General features: G+C 46.7%; 1 pseudogene; it reads right to left on the bottom strand.

Moving 5' to 3' along the window:
• Positions 1-4745: 4745 nt before the first annotated feature.
• On the bottom strand, positions 4746-5967 carry LOC142446192 (CYFIP-related Rac1 interactor B-like; annotated as a pseudogene).
• Between the last annotated feature and the right edge of the window lie 674 nt (positions 5968-6641).

The raw sequence follows: 6641 nt of genomic DNA, 5'->3' as shown, positions 1-6641 counted from the left end.
TAAATTGGCATTCCATAATGCACAGCTTCCCGACACAATCGCTGAAGACAAATGTGTGCAAAAGCAAATGTGGTGAGGAAAGCTGATGGTGCACGGCTATCAAAAGATAGAGCGTCTGGGGCCTTAAAGCCTTGAAGATAAACAAGCGGCCATCTAGCTCAGAGGCAACCAAGCCCACATGGAAGAAGCACACTAGCCTGTGTGTCCATGAGGTGTCAAGGGATCAGGTATCAGGCATCAAAGAACAAAAATTCAGCTCTTTATTGTTTTCTCCTGTTTGCTGTAGCTATTCTACGATCCAGAGCACGTTTCACGGTCCCTTTGGACTTTCACTTTGATCTTTTCTTTCCATTCTTTTTTTAGAAAAATAAATGCTAGTTTTGATTTTATCATCAGCCATTTTTAAAACATGAACTTGCATATGTAATACTCTACGCACACATCGCGGTTTTTAACATTAGTTAATAAAAGTTAAACACACAACATACATCCTTACCAAAAAAAAAAAAATCAAAATGAAGACTTCAAACTTTTAAGAAATCATTTTATTAGGGGCTCATGCAACTCTTATCCCAATCCATACATACATCCATGGTGTCAAGCACATTTGTAAATTCATTGCCCTCATCGTTCTCAAAACATTTGCTCTCCACTTGAGCCCCTGGCAGCAGCTGCTCATTTTCCCCACTCCCTTCCCACTCCCCCCTCCCTCATGAACCTTTGATAATTTATAAATTATTTTGTCATATCTTATACTGTCCAACATCTCCCTTCACCCACTTTTCTCTTGTCCGTCCCCCAGGGAGGAGGTTATATAGAGATCCTTGTAATTGGTTCCCCCTTTCCATCCCACCCTCCCTCCACCCTCCTGGTATCACCACTCTTAGCACTGGTCCTAAAGGGATCATCTGTCCTGGATTCCTTGTGTTTCCAGTTCCTGTCTGTACCAGAGTACATCCTCTGGTCTAGCCAGATCTGTAAGGAAGCATTTATGAGCTAGAGGAAAGTTGTATGTTTCATTGTTGCTACACTGCATCATGACTGGCTCGTCTCCTCCCTGAGACCCTTCTGTAAGGGAATGTCCAGTTCCCCACAGATGTGTCTTGGGGCCCCACTCTGCACTCCCACTCATTCATAATGATATGATTTTTTGTTCTGATGATGCCTGATACCTGATCCCTTCGACACCTCATGATCGCACAGGCTGGTGTGCTTCTTCCATGTGGGCTTGGTTGCTTCTGAGCTAGATGGCCGCTTGTTTACTTTCAGACTTTTAAGACCCCAGATGCTATATCTTTTGATAACCGGGCATCATCAGCTTTCTTCACCACATTTGCGTATACACCCACCCGCTTTGGAAGACTTAAAACTTTAAACAAAGCCTTACTAATTTAAAAAAATTTTGTGTTGGGTACTGTTTTATACACACGGTTAATTTAAAAGTTTTCCTTTTGGGTGCTCATGAAGAAAGCAGCAGTAGAAAATAAAATTGTTGAGGGTAAAAACAGCAGAATGGGCAGTGTTGTTATGCTGGAAAGGCAATGTTAAATGTTAGTTCCCCCTCCCCACCAAAATTCAACATTTAAAATATTTAGTTCAAGTCACAGGATTTTTCTCAGTAGAGACCTTGATGCGATGCATAATTAGCTGCCTCAGATGGCCTGGCTGGAAGGACACGATCCCTTTAGGGTGGAACGGATTTTGGCACAGAAAAGAAGTCTCAAGAACATGATTTTTAAAAGGGGCAGAGAATCAGAAGAGAGAAATAATAAACAAGAATAAATGAACTACATAGTAATTGCAATCAATTTAAAAACAAGTGTTTTCCAATGGGTTACTACATGCAGCACTAAAAAGCACAGGCGATCATGGGAAGAGTTGGAAGGAATTAGGTTAAGCGAGGTAAGCCAATCTCAAAAGGACAAGTGTAACATGAGTCCCCTGAGGTAAATGCAATCAGCACAGCAGGAATAGACGAAAAGACACTTATCTCAAACTATGGGGGGTGGGGGAGAAAAGCATTGGCAGTCGGTGGGAGGTCAGACCAAACCCAGGGAGGTACCTGTGAATCCAACATAAAGAAGGGGGGAAGAAGGAGGGAGAATGTGGGTAGGGAGAAACTGAGATGATGGCATGTGGGGAACAGGTCACTAACCCACCCAGGGGGAGTGTATTGGTTGTGTTACAGACCCCACCATGGCTCACCCAACCAAGAGGGCAACGTAACATGTGGAGGAATGCATGAAAAGACTGGATTACAGGGCCGGCCCAGCCAGAGCAAGCCTGACCCCACCCTGGAGTGTCGGCTGCAGTGAAGGACACTAGACCTGGTGGGGGAAAGGAACGGACCTACCATATCCAGACGGAAGCAAACCAAGAAGGAAAAAGAGAAAGGGCAGCCCAAGCCCGGAGGAGGAGGTCCCTGCATGGAGCTGCTGGGGCACAGAGAGGACTGTGGGACTACCAGCAACTCAATACCTGTTGTCCGCTAACTGGAGCATACAGGGCCAGAGGACAATAATGAGGACACACGGCGGGGAGACAGTGTGGGAATGGAGCACAACAGATCAGCAATTGGAGTAAAGCCGGAACACAGAGCCCCTGAGGAGCCTCAAGAATGGACTTCGGGCTGGGACGGGCAGCCCCCAAATCTCCTTCAGGAACAGGGGGGAGGGTCTCATGGGGACCAGCAAACAGACTGGACCTATGTACCTTTCTTTTCTTTCTTTACTCTCATCTTTTTCTCTTAACCCTTTCTTTCTTCAACTGTATGTTTTCTTATTGTTCGGACTAGGACATGGATGGGTTGCCTAATTATATGGTTGGACCATCGGAGGGAAACCTGGGGAGAAGGCAATGGGGCCAATGGCCCCAGAATGCAGAGGGGGAAGAAGGAGTTAGGGAGAAGGGTGTGGTGAGAAGACGGCATCATGGACAGGGGAAAAACTAGGGAAGTGGAACCAGCATCTAGGAGAGGGTAGAGATCCTGTATCAGAGAAACACCGAAGTAGTGGAGAGGAAGCACTAAGAGGTGAAAGAGGGGGGAAAGTGATGGCAGGGCAGGAGGAGGCAAAAGGAGACAGAGGCAAGCTCTAGGAAGCAAACACACGGATAGGGAGATTAACAGAGGTGTGCACTTACACAAATACACTAATCCATAACAATCATGGTATTGGCCTATGTACATATATTTATAAGGCAAGATACTGAAGCCGCAGACAGACCTTGGGCCTCAGCGGCTCATACCTTCCGTCAAATACAATAACACTTTGTTCTAACAAATTGGCATTCTGCGATGCTCAACCCCGTGCCCCCCCCCACACACACACATGATTGCTGAAGACAAAATGGGTGCATAAGCAGATGTGGTGAAGACAGAATGTTAGATTGGGGAAGGGAACATGAGCTCACCTTGGGCACACGGAGGAATTACAACCAGTTGAGATGCAAACAACACAAAAGGAGTTTATTTGCTAGCTCGAGCTAGGGCCTTTTTCCCTACACTGCCCTGCGCTGTGGGATGTACCGTCCCAAAGGGAATCAGCCCCTAGTTATTTGTTCCCTGGGCTTTTAATGGACCAGGGACGGGGGGCAGTCCAGTGTTGCTGTTCTTTAAACTTACTGGAGAAAACTTCTGGCATCAGCGTTGTGGTTGGCGAGTAGTTCCGCGCGTATTCTCTTGACTGGTCAATTGGGGGTGGTGGTTGCTGCTCCCTACTGGTCAGTCTGGACAGGTGATGCCTTCTCTGACAGAATTACCTCAGTGTCCAGGGGAATCTGAAATTAGAGCTTGAGCCTGCCCCAGACTTAGGGTTTATATGGCCTGTCATGGTGCTGGTGCCGGCAGTTGTAAACCAGGACCCCACAAGAGGATGGTGCCCAGCTATTAAAATATATAGTGTCTGGGGTCTTAAAGGCTTGAAGTTCAACAAGCAGTCATCCATCAGTGAAGCAACAAGCCCACATGAAAGAAGCACACCAGTCGGCGTGATCGTGACTGGGCAATGGGCATCAGAAGATTCATGACAAACAAACAAAAATGCATTGGTGAGAATGGAGGTGGGTTGGAGTGGAGACCTAAAGTCCATCCATGGACAATGGAAGACCCCCTTACAAGAGGTCACAGGGAGGGGATGAGTCAATCAGGGTGCAATAGAGCACACTAATGGGTCATACCCCTGATCCCCGAAGGCCTACACAGACAGACACACACACACCCGCTCTCACAACCTCACATCCACCTCCCAATCTAGACTAGACGGGATCATGTACATAGGTATAGGGAAGAGAGAAAATTCACAGCACATGGAACCAAGGAACAGGAATGGGACTAGAGATATCAAAAGGATAGAGAGAAGAGCGGGAGAGGTGGGGAGAGAGGGGGACACTGATCGCAATGAATGGCACATAACCACACACCCCTATCCAGGAGAAAGAACAACAGAAACCAGAGGGGAAGTGAGACAGCGGTCGGTTTGTGATTTGAAAATAATTAACAATCTATAATCGATCAAGGGGTCATGAGGGTTGGGGTGGAGGGGAGGGGAAAAAGAGGAGCTGATCCCAAGGGCTCATAGAAAGGTAAATGTCTAGAAAAGAACGATGGAATATATTGGATACAATTGATGTATGGTTTGTACAAGAGCTGTAAGAGCCTCAAGTAAAATGATTAAAAAAATAAACCGTGTGTTCTCGTCATTACAGAACACTGTCTCCTTCTACAGCAGAACCTTGGTCCAGAGCTGCTATTGCAGCGTGGATCTAATTTGCTTGGATGTAGTCTCATCGTTCAAATATTTTGATGTGTACCCGAGAGCATTTAGAAGACCTTCTACCCGATTTGGAAGGTGGCCCTTAAGAATTTTGCTATAATCCTCCATATCAGTTTTGGAAGTGTTGGCAAATGCTCCCACTGGATGTGTGTGGTCATAGGGTATGATGACGCCCACCATCGCCTTCAAGCAGAAGGACACCGTCTCCTCGTCTGTCAACCTGCTCCTGTGTTCCAGTGGCTCCAGCATGACTGCACACCCTGATCATTGTGGGAAACAGATTTCTCTCAAATTGTTCTCCCCAAATATATGCCAAACCCAAGACGCTACTTGCTACACACGGTAAATGACTGTACACTAGAAAGTCAATGAGAGTAGGTCAGAGGTTATTCTCCTTAAGGGTATCAGCCATCTAGAGCAACCAGACTGTATAATCTGCCTCACCTTAAGTAGGGCCCACTCCCTTCTGATATTGTTCCCTTGAAGATGTGCCCAGAGGCAAGCCCGGGCCACTCAAGAATGACTGAAGTTAGGCTAAAATATTGAAACTAGGATACTCCTCTCTTGCCACAATGTACCCTTATTCCCTCCCTTTACTATTGTGTGTACACCCCTAGGTCATCCCCCTGTCCAGTTGTTTGTATTGCCTATGTTACAACCCCTCCTATGACATAGATTTTTATCTGTAATCAGAGGGCTTGCATGCCCCCAACGATATAGAAGCTTCGGTTAGAAATAAAACTTCATGCTCCCTCTCCTGCCCGTTCATCTCCCATCTCTACATGTACCACCAAGAGGAGCTGAGGTGAGCGAGCATGCTCCCATGAAACATGTCTGACTTCTTTATTTTACTCTCTCTCTCCATGACTTTACTATAATCTTTATATATCTTAACTGTACAATTCCGCCTACGGAACCCATGAATAGTTGTGAGGGTCTGGCCACCGCATAGCCCACGGTGCTGCGTCCGTCTGAGGGTCTTCTGCTGGTCACTTTGTACTCTTGGACACAAAGCTTGCTGTGGTGTCACTTGAGGACTCCAGCACCAGGGTTGCTTCCCCATAAAACAGAGACCTTCAGTTTGCCCGCTTATTATTGACTTCATCCTCTCCTTCTGCGGACACATGGCTCATCCCCATAAGACCCAACGCTCTTCTGTAAGACCGACACCATTCTGAATGGCAGGATTTGCCATCTGGAGTCATCAAACCAGAGTGTGAAGTGAAGGATTTCTGCAAAGTGTTGAGCAAGAGCCTGCTCTCTGGGTGTTTGTCGGGGCTCCCAGTAGACCTTGTAATGCTGCTTCTAACCTCTGAGAAATTAATAAAATGCCTTTAATTTGCCTGCTAGTGGGATCACTGCGTTCCATGCCTTCTCCTGCAACTTCTCATCCGCTGGATGCTGGGTCACCTCTCGAACTGCGTGGTCAGCTCTTCTATATGTCTGAAGTCCTCCAAGATACCTTCTGTATCTTTTAATACTACATTCACCTGATTCTAAATTTCCTTCTCAGACTCTGTAGGCTGAGCATGTTCTAAATTAAGGGGAAATTCGGACCCTGCTCAAGGTTTGTGCATGACATTTAGGAAGATTCCCCATGTTAAAGTACCTTCAACCAGTGCTGGCTGGTGATTCGGTCCTTGTCCCTCTACCTGCGTCTCTGATTTCTTGTTAAATATTTCAGCTACCTTAAAGGTTTCTGCCTAGCCTTGATCCTGGGACTCATGTCTCCCTCCATTGGTGGGAACCCCGAATGCTTGGATGTTCGGCAAGTTCACTCTGTTAGCTGCTGCACCTGCCTTGGGGTGCACCGCTCCACCGTTCATCGGCCCTGGGCTTTATGGGGGTGTCCCCATTGGCCGGACCTTT

This window comes from Tenrec ecaudatus, chromosome 4 (assembly GCF_050624435.1).
Source record: "Tenrec ecaudatus isolate mTenEca1 chromosome 4, mTenEca1.hap1, whole genome shotgun sequence".
Lineage (NCBI taxonomy): Eukaryota > Metazoa > Chordata > Mammalia > Afrosoricida > Tenrecidae > Tenrec > Tenrec ecaudatus.
The sequence above is the reverse complement of the archived record's forward strand: the minus strand, read 5'-3'. Positions and strand labels throughout refer to the sequence as shown.